We start from the raw sequence: 11,917 nt of genomic DNA on the forward strand, positions 1-11,917 counted from the left end.
ATGAAATACTGGCTTTCAAACTCTTTAGAATTGTATAAACTTTGTGCCTTATATACTGTATTTCAATTTATACACAGCACATAAATTAGTGAAAAAGCAGCCAATGTCCCAAGAAAAAGTTTGCTCATGACTATTTTTTTTAAATAATTACTTAATTAAGCCTGGCTCCTTAGAAGTAAAATATTAAAATGGAAGCTGACTGAAGACTTTTGCAGTACTGTTACAGTCTACGGTGCCCAACAAAGTTATTGTTATTCTAAAGAAAAGCCTCCATTCAGTGTCCTTGCTGCATTAATTTCCCTATTAGAAAATAATGCACATCCTTCTTGGATACATTTGAGTACACTCTCTCTCTCTTTCCCCGTCTTTCCATCGCTTCACATACTTGAACCAGCCGACACGTCGGGGAGAAAGCTCGCGTGTTAATTGGGAGCTCTCCCACGGGAACTTGTAGGCGTCTTTCTTGTCTTCAGTGTTTATGAACTAATGTGATTGCCACGGTTCTCCCAGATTCATAGCTACTCGCGATTAATGAAGATGCTTAATATTCCTTTCAGAGGCGTGTGATCTGTTGTGCATAAATAACACTTAAGACTTCAAAAAAGAAACCCCAGCTGACACAGCTGGATTTATTGTACTATAAAAGATACGGTGGTATGTTTTTTTGTAATTGTTGCTGTGTTGCGGGACATGAAACCGCCTTTGTAATAAATTCCTCTGACACTTGCAGAGTGTTAATGATGTCAGGAAATCCTCGGGGATAATTTATGAGGCTAGCTAGCCTAGCCTAACACTTTGAGACATGCTGGCTAGCTGATAGCCCTCTTTGTCTCTCTAAGTCTGGTAAATTAAGCAGAGAGGCAGTCTCTTCATGTAGCTCTTGACAAGAAAGCCAATCTGGGTATTTCCCAAAATGTCAAACTACAGCTCCAAATTAGCTCATCACGGTGATCGTCTTAATAATGACAATGTAAAGGTCGGGATTGATGAGAATGAACCCATTGTAGCAGCAGACTTTCATCTAATGCTAATAAAGGCTGAAAAATTTGGCACATTTCACCCAGCAAAGGTTTTAGCTGAACTCATAACACAGTGTAACCTTCCCTGCTTCTACAGTGTTGCCTACAGGCTTCTTATTTTGAAAGTGAAATATGAAATCTCTGCATGCATAAATAACATAGCTGAAGTGAGTTAATGAGAGATATTATCATGTTTGGGGGAGATTATACACACCCTAGTGTGTCATGGTTTTTCAGCTGAGAAATTAATTGAATAATTATTTCTAGGAGCTTGTTATTCAGACTATTTAGATGATATGAGTCAAACATGTTTATTAGACTGATGGATGTCAGCTTAAATGCCTGCCGGAAGAATACAAAAGGTTAACAAAATATAATGATTTAAAATCCTGTAGCTACTGGGACAGCATGATTGTGTAAGTATAGGTTGTTAGATATGTTTAATTCAGTCAATTAATAAGAGATAAATAATAAAGAGGAATCAAATAACTAAATAACTACAAGTTTACAGTTTCCCAGAGGCTCACTCAATCATTTGAGTCTAAAGAGCCAGACAATCATCCTACAGGATGTGAAGAGATGATTATACACCACAGGACGTTGTTTACAGCCTTATTCAAATGGGAAGCAGCAGTTGTGGAGCCAATTGTAAAACATGTTTCCTGCCTTTTGGGTAATCATTGATTAGCCCTCTGGAAAAAAAAAAAGCTAAATAATAGCTCGGTGCAAAGAGAAGAAGTGGAAGAAACGCCAGTATACAAAATGGGCCAAAATGTTTCTGCTTTGTTTCTGTTTTTCACCAACAGATGTGTGGCCATCTCTTTTTCACAAAACAGTATTTAAATTTTACCTCCTTTCCATCTGCATTTATAGCTACTTTGTTGTTATTACAGTGAGTATTTTTACTCTGGTAAGGATGAAAGTGTGTAACATTGGCAATAAATAAATATACACCTTTTTATATGATGCATGTGTTTGCGTGTGTGTGTGTGTAAAAAATTGGTATATAAACCATCATCATTTTTTGTTTAAAAATAATCGTTTTCTATTTGCAATCGAAGTGCATTTCATTCTATGTATTGCAAAGATGCACTGTTACATTTGGTAGTGTTTTCAACAGCTCATGTTCACATGAATCATGTTTGAGTCATGTGAATTAGACAACATGATTCATGTGAATTTGACATCATGTGAACATGATGTGTAGCGTTCAAAGAAAATCAAACAAGATATTTGACTAATTTCTCAAACTTACATGTCAGATTTCTCCTTAAACAAAGGTGGTTTGCTGTTGCTTGCATCTCTAAACATTTTTGGTTAGGCTTACATTTCCCACAAGAATTGTATGCACATTGTCAAATCCATTATGTTATCAACAACATTAAAATGTAATCTAGACAGTATTGAGTTTCCTTCCAAATGGTTGTCTAATGCAGACAGGTTGCATACAGATCAACAGGCCACTTGCTGAAAAAATGTACTGAATTTATTCAGTGGTTATCCAAGGCTGGCTTCAAAATAAAACCAGTCACTATAGGCCAGCGGCCCCCAGCCCCCGGGCCACGGACTGTGAGTCGTTTGAGTTGAGACTTGGGTGTGAAATTTGTGGTTTTCAGGTTTTTTATTGGGGGTTTTTTAATCGTTTTTATCATTAACTCAGTTTCCCCTTGTCTTTTCCCGTTTGTTATGAATACATCTTCTTCTTTTTTTGTGCCAGTACTGTTTTCCTTTTGTTGTAATTATCAAAGGTAGGTCTGTGAAAATATTGTCGGACATAAAGCGGTCCATGTTGCAAAAAAGGTTGGGGACCGCTGCTATAGGAGCTCATGTTAAAAAGCCTCAGCTTTAAATCAGAGATAAACCTTATACTCATCCTGTATCTGCATCCACAACCTAGTAATCTCCCCCTAAGCAGTTGGGTCTTAAATTTTCTAGTACATGTTGTTGTAGGTTTGGGTTTTTGCTAGTGAATGTTAAAATATAGATGTGCATTGCTAAATGAGCTAGCTCGCTAGGACTAGCATTAGCTGACTACTCCCCCAGGTCCTCGGCAAATATAGTTGAGGCTTCAAAATGTAACTTTGAGTCATAATTTTGGTTATAAAACTTCTATTCTAGTGCAGTCATCAGGGAAAATGTTTCCATTTTTACCACAAAGGACATACCACATACACACTTTATTTGGTATATCCTTTCCAGCTGCTTGTTAATGCAAAAAAAAAATCTAATCAGCCAGGTACATGGCAGAAACTCAATCAGAATGAGGAAGAAAGCTGATTTAAATGGTATGGGTCTGAGTATTTCAGAAGCTGTTGATCGCGACCAAGATATGCAGAAGAGCATCTCTGAATGCCTACTAAGAACCTTGAAAACAGATTGGCCACAGCAGCAGAAGACCACACAGAGTGCCACTCATCCTAAAAACAGGAACATGAGCACGTTGATGAATCTGTGAAGAATTCAGGCATTCTTAACAAAGTGAATGGTAAGTGTAGAATAAGAAGATTCCCATTTATCAAACACCTTCCACTGAATCAACATTTCTTTTTTAATTATTACATGTGCTATTTGCTTTACATTAACCTCAACCTCACAAAGGAGGAGAGTAATTCTTTTGATCTTAATGATGCAGTGATAAGCACCGTTGCCTCACATCTTCTCCCTCGCCCTGCATGTGTTTCCTCCAGGTGGTGTAGTTTCCTCCCACAGTGCAAAGACATGCTTGTTAGGTTAATTGGTGATTCAAAATAGGCTGTAGGTGTCACTGTGAGAGTGTGTGACTGTCTGTCTCTCTGTGTTAGCCCTGTGATGGACATGCAACCTGTCCAGAGTGCACCCTGTATTTATGTCAGCTGCCAAGTTAGATAAGCAGTTAAAAAAATGAATGGCTAGATGATGCAACAGTCTAGCCTCATTTGTTACAGCCTGCAGTCCTCCTTTATTTCTTCAACCTCAAGGTAAAATAATAAAAAAAAATAAAAGAGACAAGAAAAAGAAAAATGTGAAGCTTTCAAATTCTGCCTTTCATCCAGCCCATACTCCCGCATATTTATCTTTTTTCAACACTGTGCCTGATTGGGTTGTATCTGTGTGCGTGCGTGTGTGGTTTCAGCACATACACATTTATTTATTACAAAGAAATATATCATTCTTGTTTGATCACGGCTGTGATCGTGTGGCTGACTGCACAGTCCTATCTCAGTCCAACCCCACGCACCAGAAAGCAGATGTATACCTCAGTGGCAGTATCCTTAAAAAAACAATAAAAAATTATTTCCATTGGCTCCAGCTGAAAATGAAGCCTATTTTACAGATTAAAGGATCATGCCTTTGATATTTTACACAAATAAAAGAAGCAGATGGCTCAGAAGATGAAATGGAAAACAAATCGTTGCTAATATGTTTAAAGCACACGTACGATTTCACATAAATTCCATTTTCTAATGGCTGTGGTCAAGAACTGGCTTTGATAATGTAATATCAGGCTGTCTGCCTCAAGCTCCCAGAGCTCATACATCAAAGAAATAATTTCGACACCTTCTCTGATGCCAGAGACCTTCACACGCTGACTCTCTTACGCATTAACACATTAACAAACACTCTCACTCTTGGCAAAGCAAACTGAGATTTTCGTGGTGTAGTCAGGGGTAATGGTGACACCTCGTACTCAGCGTATCTGAAATGAAAATGATCAGGGAACGGAGCAGATAATATGTTGATTTCATTGTGGAAACAGGTGCCGCTGCGTGACACATCATCAATCAATCAGAACTTAACAATGATCTCCCAGCACTGCTGGTCATGACCTTTGACCTCAGCCACGAACCTGTATTTTTAGAATGATTTATGAGGGTCGAACCTGCGTTTAGCCAAAAATGGGTTAAACCAATGAGCCAAAACTGATATGATGTTTCTCCAATGAGACACATTGCTCAAATGACGAAAGGGCAAGCAAATGGGCGACGCTTTACATGTTTTTTATTATATTTATGCGACAAATTCAGTTAAAACCAGCATGAAAACAATAAATCCAACTAACTAGTGTCTGTTCATCCACAGTCTGATCCATATTCTGCTCCCTCATTGATTTATTCCTTTGTCATAATGAACATGGCTCTGTTATTTCATATTCAGTCCCAGATACACCAGTCAGCTTCCTTAAATCTCCAGCCCGGCTAATTGGACTGTTTACTCCAGCATCTGTCACCAGAAGCTACAGGGCTTATTTTTAGAAAATTATTTATCCTTCTTCAAACCTACATTGACAGATTTATCGGCGTGCTGAGTCCAAAGAAATAAGATACAAATAAAAAACACTGGCATATCATCGTTATATGTGTGCAAGCTTTACATGGTGAACGTGTGGTGTAAGCAGTGCGTATTTATGTCTAATATTAAGATTATCGGCAAAAAATAAAAGCTTGGGGATGAGTTTGCACATCCAAGCCAATAAATGCAATAATCACAGCATGTGGGCAATTAATTTGCTTTTTTTTCCAGCTCTCGGTGCATAACACTCACAGAAACAAAGAATTTGCAGTATTTGAACATTTTTTTGTGAATTATTAAAGCAACGAGTCGCTGTGACCTTGGGTAAAGACCTTTTGAAGAACCCATAGTGTCTCATGAAATGACAAGCATGAATATGCCACTTTTATGTATCTTTCAGAATCTCCTGGAGATGGTTTAAAGCCACACGAGCTCCAAAGATGAGCCGCTGACTGAAATACTACAACATATTACACACGAGTGATACAATGAAAAGTGTGAGCTTGTCAAAATTCACAGAAAAATGTAAAGCCAGGCATGTAAGGTAATTTCATTAGTAATGCTGCAAATCAGTGTTGGGTGGAGATATGAACATTACTTTATATAGCACAAACTGTGTCCAGGACAGGACAGGAATTATTGCACTACACTGCTAACATCTCCTCTTTGCAAGCATCTGCACAGACCTTGTGCTAATACACACAGCTTTAACAATAGCGATGCTAAAGCTGTGTGTATCCCAACCCCTGCACAGCAGCCACAGCCTGACCTTCAGCATGTAACAAAGGCAGCGATGGGCAGCCAGGCTTGCAGCACTGCGGCTTGCATTTCTACCTGTACATGTGACTTCTTTGAATTCTCCTTTGGTTGAGTTTTCATACTTAAATACCAAAAGAAAGATGTATTTGTGTCTTCATCAGGTTAGGGACATGTTTCAGTGTGTGAGAGTGTATCCTAAGGTTTACGTAGCTAACTGGTAAGCATGTGACAGTGCATTACAAAAGGAATACAACAAATCACTTGAAAACAAATCCCAAAATCTGGATCTGATTAAAGTCCCCAAGTAATAATGGAGCAAAACTTGGTTATCTGCAGTTTTTTTTTTAAATGAATCGCTCTGGTTGCATCACTGCAGAGATACAAACGTTCATACCAAAGAATCGCCCTTGCACAGACAGCACAAAAACACACACACACACAATACAACATTGCTGCAGGCCAGGTGACCTTGAGCGGTTGTGGTGAAGCAGAGTCTCCATGGTGATGCACCTGAAAATCTCACAAAGGTACAGTGCAGCTTTTAAAATCTTTTCTGTCAGATAATTGTCTTTGACTAAACACAAAACAAATTTCCTGTGGTCCTCGGCTGGTATTACTCCTGAATTTAATAAGAAATGAATAGCTGCGGCAATGAATGAGGAAAAACAGGTATAAACGGAGAGCAAACCGAGCTGAATATTCATTATCAGAACTATAAACATAAAAAAGCCAAAAGGTGCTAAAATAGGAAAACTCATCAGTGATCATTTCCTTTCCTTCATGTACTGCTACTGACTCTATAATACACTGCTGTCGCAGTGTGATAACTCACAGATGATTCAAAGTTTGGTCCACATACGTGTAAGCCTGAAGTCAATTAGGCCACAAGCTGTGAAGTGTTATAAAAGTAGTCGGGGGTGGATGGGTGGGGGGGCTCGGGTGATGTGAAGGAATCATCTGTGTTTGGCTGGTGGCTGTCTGCCAGCACGGTTGTTTATTCTCTGTAGCGGTCGATCTATTTTACAGCCCAGATGGCTGTGATTGCTTTAGGAGAGAGAGATATGAGCTACCTGACAAGGATTACAATGAAATCTGTCTTTATGCGCCATCGTTTTTCATAACGTGCTCCTCCACTTACATTTTGCTCATGCATTATTTGGTCAATATAATCTGTCAGATTTAATACATTTCCTTTTAGTGTTATAATAAATAAAACAGTTATAATAAACAGCAACCCAGCCGGGGATGACTGCATTTTCAAGTCCACACAGTCATCATTTATAAAGTGCTTAACAAACCTGAACATCACAGCTAACAGGTGGGTTTTCTCATTTCAGTGCAGCTAGCCAAACAATGAAGAACCACTTACTGCTTAAGAGACACAGAGTGGAAGTGGACAGCATATCCTTGGTTTCTCATTATTGCAGGCAGGGGCTGTACAAAAGTGACCCCCTTAGACTTGTGTATAGTTTTAGTCCCCCTGTTTTCCAGTGAGTTATCAGTGTTGCTAGTCTGTTAGCCTTATCAGCCAACCAACCAACCTGGTGACATCACATTCTGTACTGGCACAAGATGGCGCTGAACATGTTCTAACTTTAGCTTTAAGAGCTTATTTCTTATATTTAGCGTCACAGAGAGTGTTAAATCTATGTCTGTTTCTAAGAGCAGGGTAGTGAGGTAGTGTTTCATGTCCACTTTAAGTCTGGTATCAGCGGATCAGCAGCCGCAGACATACGTTTTCATGACATTGAGGCTACAGCTGTTGCGTTCTTACTATCAAGCCCTCCTGAACCTGAGAAATCATCAGGAGCATCTTACCTAGGATAAGGAGAAGAAGTAGTGGTCCAACGTAGTCTTTTTAAATGAAAGTAAGTTTTGCATTTTATTTGAAAATCAGGGTCCTGGACTCTGGAGGAAGGGCGGAGAGGCAGTAAATCCAAGGTGTTTGAAATCCAGTCTGAATTTTCCTCAGTCTGTGATGATTTGGGGTACCATGTCATCTGCGGGTGTTGGTGGCAGTTGAGCCACTGTGTTTTTATCAAGTCCAAAGTCAACACAGTCGTCTAGAGGAGATTTTAGAGCACTTCATTCTTCCATCTGCTGACAAGCTCATATTGCCAGAATTGCTATCAAATGGTTTGCTGACCATGTTATTATTGTGCTTGACTGGTCAGCCCACTCTCCTGGTCTAATCTATGGAGTAAGAAACACTCCACTGAAGAATACAGACAAACTGTGACTAAGGTCACAATAAAAAAAACTCTGAGCTTCAATAACATCACAGCAGTGCCACAAACTCTCCTGTGGCTTGCTATACTGCCTATAGGACTGTGCTCGAGTGAAATATATTTATTGTCTCACAAATGATTGTACGTAAGAATCTCAAATTGCTTTCCAGACTCAGGTTCAAGGATACAAATGGAAACAAAGTAATAGAAAGTCAGTGTGAAGCTGAGGCTTGAATTCTCCTTTCGTTGAACATTTTGTTTTGATTTCACATGAAAATTACTTTTCACCAACTGTCAGTACTAATGCTTCATGTACAACTGATGTCACATGACTTTTTACTGCTTACTGCAAATGCATTTGTATTGATGGTGTGGTTTAGACTTGAAGGTTTCCATTTTTCCATACATATTCAAGCAGATGCACGAGCATGTTTTAATCCACATTTTAACCCTTTGTGCTGTAAACCAGCCTTGATGTCAAGACTGCAGTGTGGAATTTCAAAAAAGTTAAATAATCTCTTATATGGACTTGTTCCAGAAGTCCTGCCTCTCCCACAGCGCTGTCCAGGAACCAAATAAAAACAGATCCTGAACCAAATTTAAACTGCTTGTTCTTTAATGTCAGCTTATTCACTTGTGCTGTTGTCTTGTCTTTTGTGATGACGCTAAAAGCCATTACACAAAGTCTGTGTGTGATGAAAGAGCTCTTCCGGGATGTGAGAGCACTCTGAAATTGCTCGCTGGATGCGTTTGCCAGTAATGGGTGAATAAACAAGATGGAGTGAGCAGAATGAGAATAGATAAGTAGTGCGGTGGGTTAGAAATGTTTTCATGGAACAGCTGGAATCGAGCTCGCAGTGCGATTCCTTTAAGGACAACATATATTCCCTGAAGTGCTGCACTTAGTGCTAATTTATTGTTTATGTCTATACGCCTTATCATAATATTGCATTTTTCCAGCATTGGCAATACACGAAGTGCTTAAATCAGCTATACAGAATTCAGGTAGTTAACGTGGTATAAATTTAAAATAACATAAACATGTTATTTTATTTAGCAGCTTAAGGAACCATAAATTAGATCTAAAAATAAAGTGAAAATTGGACTCCATCCCACAAGCATGATGATTTCTAAAGCTGCTCTTTATCTGCTCAGTGACAAAAACGCAACTGCTTCCTAAACTTAACTTGTATTTGTGACTTGTGTTCGAAGCCCCCACACATCCACAAAATGAGCTTTAAATATCTTTTTTTTTCTCCCTGCACAAAATGACTCAAAAATCTGGATCAGAAATGGGGACTGGTGACGAGTTAAAAATAAAAATCCAATTTCACAACTCCTCTTCTTCTTGACAGAAAAGGGTCGTGTGATTGTAGGTAAACTGACTGCTGGTGTCATGGCAGTCAGGCCCATTTGTGTGGGGGTGTTTTTCGTCTTTGGGTGAAGCTCTGCAGCTGGGCCCATGGAAAATAAATGATTATCTGGCTGCGAATCACCCAGTTGCACTATGAGGATGCTCCAGATTAGGTTCTGTTATAGAGTTCAAAAGATTGTTGGGTGAGCGAGTCTCGCTCCAAAAACCTCTTTTGTTGCAGAAGAAGGACAATCTTGTATCGCTGTTGTTTTTCAAATCCATGAAGGATAACACCAAGAGCTTGACTGGGCTGTGAGTTGGAGCTTCGCACTGCTGACTGTGTAATTCATCTGTGCCTGTAGCATTCATTTGCATAGTGTTTGCGCAAGTGAGCATTCACTGAACCACCTGCTAAGTCTTCTGATTACCACTCTGCTCTGCAGAGATTAGAAAAAAAAGGTCTTTACATGACTAAATGGTGCATGAAGGAGATTCTACCCACTGACCATACGCTGCTTGCCTCTCCACTGCACCAAAAAAACCCTCCCATCTCTGCAGTGGTATGTGATGCAGTGTTAACAGTGACTGACTTAAACTTCTTCAGATAAATGAAAGAAAATAATATCTCTAATTTTATGTATTTATTCTTTATTAAACACATGCATCACACGTCCTCTTATTTTTGTGTCCTGGTCTCTATCCAAGAAGAGGAAACTGACTCACAGAAGGCATAAACTCACAACTTTTGGAGACTTTCTGTTGTGCTGTGTTGTTCCCTGCGAGAGTGAGCTCGCAGACTTTGATCCTGCCTGTTTATTTCTCTGATATTACTTTCAGAGTGTGGAGCTGGCTGTTCAATCACAAGTCTTTGGGAAACTGATCAACAAGCACCTTTGATTTGCCTAATGAAGTCAGGTTGCTACGTGTAATTGCTTGATGAAGTGAATAATGAGGATGCGCCTGACGCTGAGCTGGAAAAACAAGTAAAGAACTCCTCGAGTCGATTTAGTAAACATTAAATTTGGGATTTTTTTTTTTACTTCTGCCAGTTGAACTAATTTGATGTAAATTCAATTTATTTTGCAGCGCTGCGTCGACTATGGCATGAAGTGTCTCCAGCTGGGGAGGAACAGAGTATAGAAGTGGCAGATTAGGAAACAGTTAAGAACCGTTAGTGCTGAGCGGGTCTCTATTTATGCATCTTTTCCTGCTCCCCCGCCCTTCCTCCCTGCTTTCTCGTGCCTCCTCGCACGCTCCCATCGAAACAAACACATCAGAGACAGACAGCCTGCTTTGGAGACTCGTCTGCTAACATGCTGTGTGTGTAATCACTATATTTTCAGTCTCCAAATCCGTCTTGCTCTCTCTGATTTCACAAAAATGGGAACGAGTCTCTTGATGTGCAATAAATGAAACAAATCTTACTTCGCATGTTATTCTGCGTCTGTTTTGAGAGACTTTTGCTCGGCGTGGACTGAAAACAATGACTCCAAAATGTAGGCAACTGCTCAGATGACAATTGGCTGTAACTGGAGAAGGATCAATATTGGCTGAGGGGGGGGTGCATTATGATGCTTTAACGCGGACTCCTTATAAAATCAATCGCTCTAAATCACTTTGCAATGTTCATCCACGAAGCCAGATGGATGTGACAATGGCAGCAGCCTTCCAGTGCAGAGGATTTAGAAAAAAATGAGCTTCTACAAGTTGATGATAGAGTCATAAAGAGGCCTTTTGTCTTCACAGACAAGTCTGTCTTTAAAATCCCGCCCTCGGTGACTGAAATAACCATGATAATTATTATGATTGATGTGTGTCGCAAGTGTCTGCCCACTGCTTTGGGAGTGGATTGACGCCACGTTAAAACTTTGTTCCAAACATGAACGAACAAGCAGTCTGAATGGAAGTCACAACTACAGATGAATTCCACAAACGCCATTTATTACTCGTTGATGTTTCGCTTACACTGTCTGTCTTGGATATACTGTCCCGCCGCGAGTGATCAGCGGCTGCTAGAATCTGAATCAATCTCAGCTTAGCAAGCGTTGAGCAATTACTTGGATGACTCCTCAGCCTCTTTTGTTCTGCCAAATCTGGAGGCACTGGCATCGCGCGCAGTGTCTTTTATTGTTCTCCCATAATGTTGAATCGCCAAATGTCATGTATTTTCCACAACAAGATACATGTAATTTGGGAGATGGCTCTACTGGGAGTGCATAGTGGAAATAATTGCGCAGCTGTGCAGGACAGGAAAAGGACTCCTAATGGTGTGAATGTGACTCCCGTCT

The sequence above is a fragment of the Aulonocara sp. 'chitande type north' Nkhata Bay genome, linkage group LG19, assembly GCF_057382095.1.
Source record: "Aulonocara sp. 'chitande type north' Nkhata Bay isolate Kocher_YH1m ecotype deep benthic linkage group LG19, A_spYH_male_GT1.1, whole genome shotgun sequence".
Classification (NCBI taxonomy): domain Eukaryota; kingdom Metazoa; phylum Chordata; class Actinopteri; order Cichliformes; family Cichlidae; genus Aulonocara; species Aulonocara sp. 'chitande type north' Nkhata Bay.